The following is a 7,088-nucleotide window of genomic DNA, read 5'->3' as shown; positions in this document are numbered from 1 at the left end:
AGTAACACAGAAGGATTTCCACCTCAAGACTTCACTGACATTGTAAAAAAAAAAAAAATCTTCTCTGTGGTTTGATCCTTTTGTCAATCACTCTAAACCCACTTGCTTGCCCATGGTTGTGTTTTTGTCTGCCAAATAATAGCCAGTCTTGATGAACTAAGAGAAACGGTAGATCATGGAAGGAGCAATTGCCTCTCTCCCTTTTGCTGTATCCACAAGAGACATCTGAATGGGATCAACAGAGCAAAAACAAAACAAGGGTCATTTGAGTTCTTGGTAGCTAATTCTGTAGACTTTGTGCTCACTTTCTCCATGCACACCTCAATGGATGGAATACCACTGTCTCAGGGTCTGTGCTACCCCACCTTCACTGGGGCAGAGGGAATGGGTGATGAGACCAACAGCAAATTCCCAGTAGCCAAGCTAGCCCAACAAATACAGACTTTCTGGACAGGATTTAGGATGTGACTGAGAGGTCTGAAAGGCGAGATGACTCACAAAGCTGGAACTTAGTCTCCTCAACACAGCCTGTAACAGCAGAGAAAATTTAATATGAAATATGTGAGAAATACTAAGTTTTCTTTTGCAAAGCATGTCACTATCTCTGCAGCCCACCTTTTGGACTCCACAAATATCTCTTTTCCATCACTACAGGATGGCTCCTCCCATGTTGAATGGCTGCTGTGCACCTTGTGAAGTTTTGCTTTCTGTGTCTCTATTCCTGTTGTAATTCTTGGCCTGCCACTGTCAGTTCCTCTCTTACTACATCCTTCTTTGGCTGTTGCTCACGGCGCTACCTTCATTCCTGTCAGTCATCCTGCTCCCTGTCACTCTCCTAAAAGGTCCTTGGCTGCTCTTGTGTCTCCTCACCCACTAACCATCTTTCTTGTTTCATCTTCTACCATACTGCTCCTGGGAAGAATTTGCAGGCATGTAAACCCAAACCCTGCAGCTTGGCATCTATGGAGGCTCAGGCTGTGTTGCACCTCCCCGGAGGTTTGGGGGCTCAGTGAGGGCAAGACTGTGATCCAGGAACCTTGAGCACATTCATCAGGGCTAGAGTGTGGAGAATGTAGAGCACATAGAGGGAGACACACCTCTAGCTGGACAGGAACTTGCACTGGAAGTCATACCATTGTGTGTCCATTATGCTCTGAGGGATGCAACCAAAGCTAATGTCTACCTATGTCCATCCATGTAGACTGGCTACTGGCTTAGGTTCACCCTCTCTTAGTATTAACCAAGATGAAGAGTTCACCCTTCCTAGATGTCCTGCAAAGGCACTGAAGAGAGGTAGAGCAATTTGATATGGCCAATCTAAAGTTTACAGCAGGTGCTTCCCTCTAGGAACAAAATGGGACCCTCCAGAGATGCCTCTGCAAGTGTCTAACATCAGACTGGCTTGTCCTAGAAGATGCATGAGGCCACTCAAGATAGAGGTAAGGTGGTATCAGCAGTGAAGCCAAGCAGATGGCTTTCTCACCTTACCTCCTCAGGGATGTACCAAATACATCAAAACACAACCCTCACTGTCCAGCCAAACAAAAAACTACCCTGGAGAGAGCTATGATTTATTGTTACTTTATTAACAACGTGGCTTACAATTGTTTCAAGTAAAAAGGGGATTTATTTCATTTTCAATAAAAATTAAAATATAACTCTGAATATAGATTTTCACTTATTTACATGAAAATATATATACAGAATAGAATCTTACAGCAAACTAACAACATGCCCTTTGCCCTGTGAACTTTAAAAAGTAAAAACACCAGCATTGATTGATTTATATGTATATATATATATACACACATACATATAAACATACACACATATATATACACATATATACACACACATATATATTTGTAACACACCAAAGGGACTATATACACAAAGTTTGAATCAAATCTTCAGTACAAACTGGAATGCAAAACAATTCAAAGGTTTCCAATGTACATGACCACTAATGGTCCATAACTGCTGGTTGTGGAACTAATTTCTGTTGTTCCACAAGGAACAGGAGGGTTTAAGTGCGTGCCTTGTCCTGCCATGGTACATGAGAAGACTCATCTCCCTTCAAAGCCTGCACTTGAGACTTTCACCTCTTGTGGACCATACTGCAGCAAGTACCTGGCTGTACTTGAAGTCCCTGCCTGTGTACATGAAAGTACCATGATACTATTCCTCTGGTGAGTGTTTTCTAGCAAGCAGGTCCCTGAAGGTGAAAGCTGCTGGAATAACTACAAGTGTTGGGACATCCTGACCAGGTTTGATGAAACGGGGATTGGTAAATTTAATGCATACATTTATAAACAGATATAATGTCCATAACCTCTGGTGAGACTGGAGCAGCAACAAGCAGGTGGGGTGACTTGGGAATGATCAGTTTTGTCCTATCACAAACAGAGTGTTTTGTAGACCCACAACCTGAACTCAGGGCAATGTCACCTCTTTGTATGGGAGAGAGCTCAAGTTTTAGCCCCTAACATTTCCTATGGAGGTCTGAAAGGTGCAAGAGGAGGTGCTTGAGCCCCCAAACCCAGAAGATGCACAGGAGCTGGGTACCAAGAAGAAATACTGATTTTCCCTACTATCCAGCCAAGGAGCCTGAGCCAAATCTCTGTATCTCCACCACAAAACCAAAATATGAATCTTTCAGCACTGTAGCTCTGAGCATATTGCCAGCTTCTTTCCTTCCACTCACCTGGCTCCCATTGGAGCTCAAAGCATCTTTGCTGTGAAAAAGACTCAAAGAAGCCTTCAGGAATGATGCTCATGGACCACAGCTGTGCTTCTCTGTTATGAGAGGTTCCTCTCCACAAAGACATCTCATGTCCAGAACTCCAACTTCTCTCCTTCACTGAAAACCTCCCTCCCCTCTCCCACATTTGCAGCGGTCATCAAGACCAGGAATATCTGTGGGTAGGTAGCCACACAGAAATCAACCTGCTCCATTAGGATACTTGGGCTACATGGCCTATCCAGAAATAGCATCACTGGAAACATCTGTCCCTCCACAGTGAGCTGTGGAGAACATCTGCCCTTCATGCTGCACAGACAACTCCTCAACAAGCTGTTGAAGCAAGCTCTCTTTGTCTCCCCTGATCTGTTTGTCAACAAAATGCCCTCATGCTCATCTATAGCATGATGATGGATAACAATGTATTTTGCTGGTACGCTGTGCCATGGGCCATTACAGAGGTTGGAGTTTTAAATCAGGAACATGAGACGTTTTTCAAGGTAAGAACTAACATGAAAGACCAGAACAAGACAAAGGCCATGAGTATTTAAAACTATGACCCATGTTGGTCTTGTGCAGTTCATGTGTCTTCTTCTGCAAGAGAATTCCAGTGCATGGCATCAAGCCATTGCAAAACCATTCTTCTTCTGCAGGACAGCTGACATCGAAAGGACCACTGGGCTGTAAAACTCTCATGTTTGATGACTGGCTCAAATTCTAAACGCAGTCATTAAAATCATTTGCACTTCTTGCTGGAGTATTGTACTAAAGAGTAAACGAGAATATTAAATACTTCTGGTCCTTTATTTGGAGTTCGTGAGCACCTAAGGACACAAGCCTGTTCTTGTTAAGTCTGGCAGATTTCTGTTGGATTTCTGCCTGCTAGGAGAAGGAGAAGGTTGAATTTTATGTTAATTAACTGCACAGTTTTTTATTTCTAAGCAAAAAAATTTGGTGAATTGTGGTCCCACAGCCCAAACATCTTCCACTAAACTTTGTTACTTCTGGATCATATCCTCAGTAACAGATTCCCTTAGTTCTGTGTCAGCTGATGTGATGGAGAGTATTATTGAGGGGAAAATACACATGCACCCACATTTTGAAAGTCTTTACATAAATATATTGTATAAAACTTCTCCAAAAGTCACATGATGGGGGAAGTGGTATTTGTTGAGTGTACCTAAATTTAAAAATCTACAGCCACAAGAAAAAAAATAAAATCCTAATGCTTAAGACATTGCTAACTACAGAAAATATTTCCTGGAGTAGGGAATCAGCTTTGTAATCTCAAGCAACAGAAAATAAAGTGTGACATATCGTAGCACCAAAATGGAGCCCTTGAGTCTATATTTATCCACGTGTAATAAAGCTGGTTGTAATGGTGTTCAGCTGCAGCATGTTCTTCTCTTATGGCACTAGAATTTGGAAATGGGAGGAACAATCTGAGTTCATCATTTTCCAGACACACTGTACCAGAAAAGCAAAAAGTATTTGAAGTGCCCTGATGGTACTGAACTTCTAAAACATTGAGATGGCACTACAGCTCTGCCAAATTCAATTTTATGCCCTGAAAAGACCAAGGCAGGCTTTTCAGGTGACCAAATGTTGATTATGGCAGCACAACAGTGTCTGGTTTGCCTTCAAAGAGTTGAGATGGTGCTTGCTCCACATCACATGACTGGGGACTACAAAAGGTTGAAGGTTAAAACAAGGAATGGTGACTTTACAATTTAAGGCAAATTAGCTCTTTACCCAGAGTGAAATATTAATAGGGTTTAGGTGTCTAACTTACTGAGACACTTTGTAAATCCTAGCAGACATTCAAATACAGCGTGAGTCAGGCAATCTCAGCTAGGACATGCCTCTGCGAGATGCTTCACTAAGGACAGGGTGTGTAACCATTTGTTCTGTTTTCAGTGGTTACTGAGGGCACACAGCATTTCTAGGAGGTTTCTTGTACCCTGCAGGACCAAGGACTATTTTATATGGTTAACACAGTGGAGATGGGAGACCCTGAAATCCTTCTCAGAGCTAAGAGGCCATTACGCCTCTGAGAGGTAGAAAAAGCCAGGGTTTGGTCATCCTGGCATTGAGAAAAAAAAAACAGGGGTGTAGATGAGAGCTGTGTTTTCAAGCTGGAAAGGGAAGAAGAGCTCTGAAACTGAAGAGAGTAATTTTCTTCCAGGTGGGAGAGAAGCACCCATGACAGCAGGAGGAAGGCAGGACAACCAGCCAGGGAATCATGGACATTCCTCTAAGTGAATGCTTTAATCCAATTTCAGAGACTGGTGCTTTGGGTCTGCAGACTGGGAATTGTCTGGTTCTGTCGAGTGTTGAGGTGGGTGAGAAGGGAGCAGGGACCTGCTCATGGATCTGTTCAACCTGACTGAGTGCAAGCCCAAAAGAAGCCAGTGCAGATGAAGATGGGCAGGTACTGCACACTCTTCAAAACCCCATACTTTTGTTCCAGAAACACCCATCCTTGGGTCTATGCCTGAAGAAAGGTCAATAACAGGTGTCTGCATACCCTTCTTGTGGGAGCAAAGTGGTCTGTGGGAATGTGCTGAAGTTCAGCATCCAACAGCCCAAAAGCAACAGAAGGGTTGCTCCTCAGCTCCTGGTAATGGTTGGATAATGGTGAGTTCAGCACTTCACAGTGGTGGCCTTTGTAGCTGATAATACAATAAACTTCAGGCCTGGAAGCCAAATTCAGAAGAGGGTGAGGAGAAGATGTGGCTTCACCAGTGTCATTGGTGTGTCTGTGAAGTTGCACTAGGTCTGAATTTAACTCAGAACCAGGGCTGGACCAAAAAAAAACTTCCAGTGCCTTATAATTCCACATTGCAAAGTAAAGTGATATTTCACCCTAACGAGATTGAATTTTCAAAATCTCCTTTGAAGCACATTACACTAAAGCCCTGCTAATATTCCAGAATTGAAATGAAGTCCAGGCAAGAGTAAATAGTTCCTTCTGATCTCTGCTCAAGCTGTAAGTGACAACCAGAGCATACTGCCCAATTAAACTATGCACAGTCCATTTTCCACTTGCTTAAGAAATTGTTTCAGAAGTTCACCTCCAGCTTTTCTGGAAGGCAATCAGTGCAACAGAAAACAGTAGCACAATCCCCTATTTCTTCCCAACCTGCAGACTAAAAGAAATTATAAAGCATTTCCCACCCAAGGTAATTTTAGGGTACAGATTTCAGGTTAACATCTTCTCCGAAAGGACAGAGTGATACATAAGATGACACTGAAGAACAGTAAATTGAAAGACAAATGGTGAGGAGAGAGAAACCTGAGGAAATAAGAGAGCTGGAGCAAGCTAAAAATTAAACTTTTTTTTAATGAGTGAGTTTTAAACATTATTTAACTTCCCTGAACAATCAGTAATGACTCTCATATGCTGGGCTCAATGCTTCACCCATCCCTTGCTTAGCCAGCATCAGGGCTGGTTTCTCCCAGAGTCTGTGACTGTCTGCTCCCTGATCATGCCTCCATGAGTAGCTGCCATAGGAATATCTACAGTTACGAGGTTGATGGAGAAAGCAATGATGTCCCAGGAAGTGTTAAACTTCTCTGACAAACCCCAGTGGCCAGAAACTCCAGCGAAGGATGCCCAGAAGAAGGTGGATGTGGTAAGTAAAGGACCAGTGCTGGGATGCTGTTTGGCAAACACCCATTCTGCTTCCCTTCCTTAAAATGTCCTCCTGCACTGGTTTTCCTGACAGCAGTCTTTTGGGAGCTATCTCCAGCTGACAGACATTATACCAGCCATCATGGGGACCAGGCTGAAGTGAGGAGCTGGGAGAAGCATCCTCCTTGTTTTTCTCAGCTGTGCTCTCATTTTGCTGGGCACAATCCTTTTGTCTTCAGAGACGAAACAAGGAGCAACATTTTCAGGGGACCCTAAGAGGGATCCAAAGCAGTTATCAAACCAGTTGCATGGACACAGTCTGCTGCCACTGTCAGTAGGAAAGGCAGTCTAAAACACCAGTTTTTATGTCTGCAAGACTACAGAACCCCATTCCTGGATTTCTGAGAAACAAAAAAAACCCCCCGTTTGACAGAGAAGTGACTACTGCTCTTCCCTTCAGTTGATTAAAACTTGAAGAACAAGATCTTCTGTGCAAGACCACAACTGAGAGCAGATCCGGTCCTGCCGATCTCCCATGTTAGAAAATTTTTGAAGTCTCAGGAGTTGGCAGGATTTGGCCCAGCCTGCAGAAGTTGCACCGATCACATTCCTCAGTGGCAAATCAGGAAACTCACTGAAAGACAAGACCATAAAGTCCCCAACAATACATGGCAAACGGAGTCAATACTTCTTGCCTAACACATGCCCTAGGGC

The sequence above is a fragment of the Antrostomus carolinensis genome, unplaced genomic scaffold, assembly GCF_000700745.2.
Source record: "Antrostomus carolinensis isolate BGI_N321 unplaced genomic scaffold, ASM70074v2 scaffold965, whole genome shotgun sequence".
Classification (NCBI taxonomy): Eukaryota; Metazoa; Chordata; class Aves; order Caprimulgiformes; family Caprimulgidae; genus Antrostomus; species Antrostomus carolinensis.
This window is presented reverse-complemented; position numbering follows the sequence as displayed.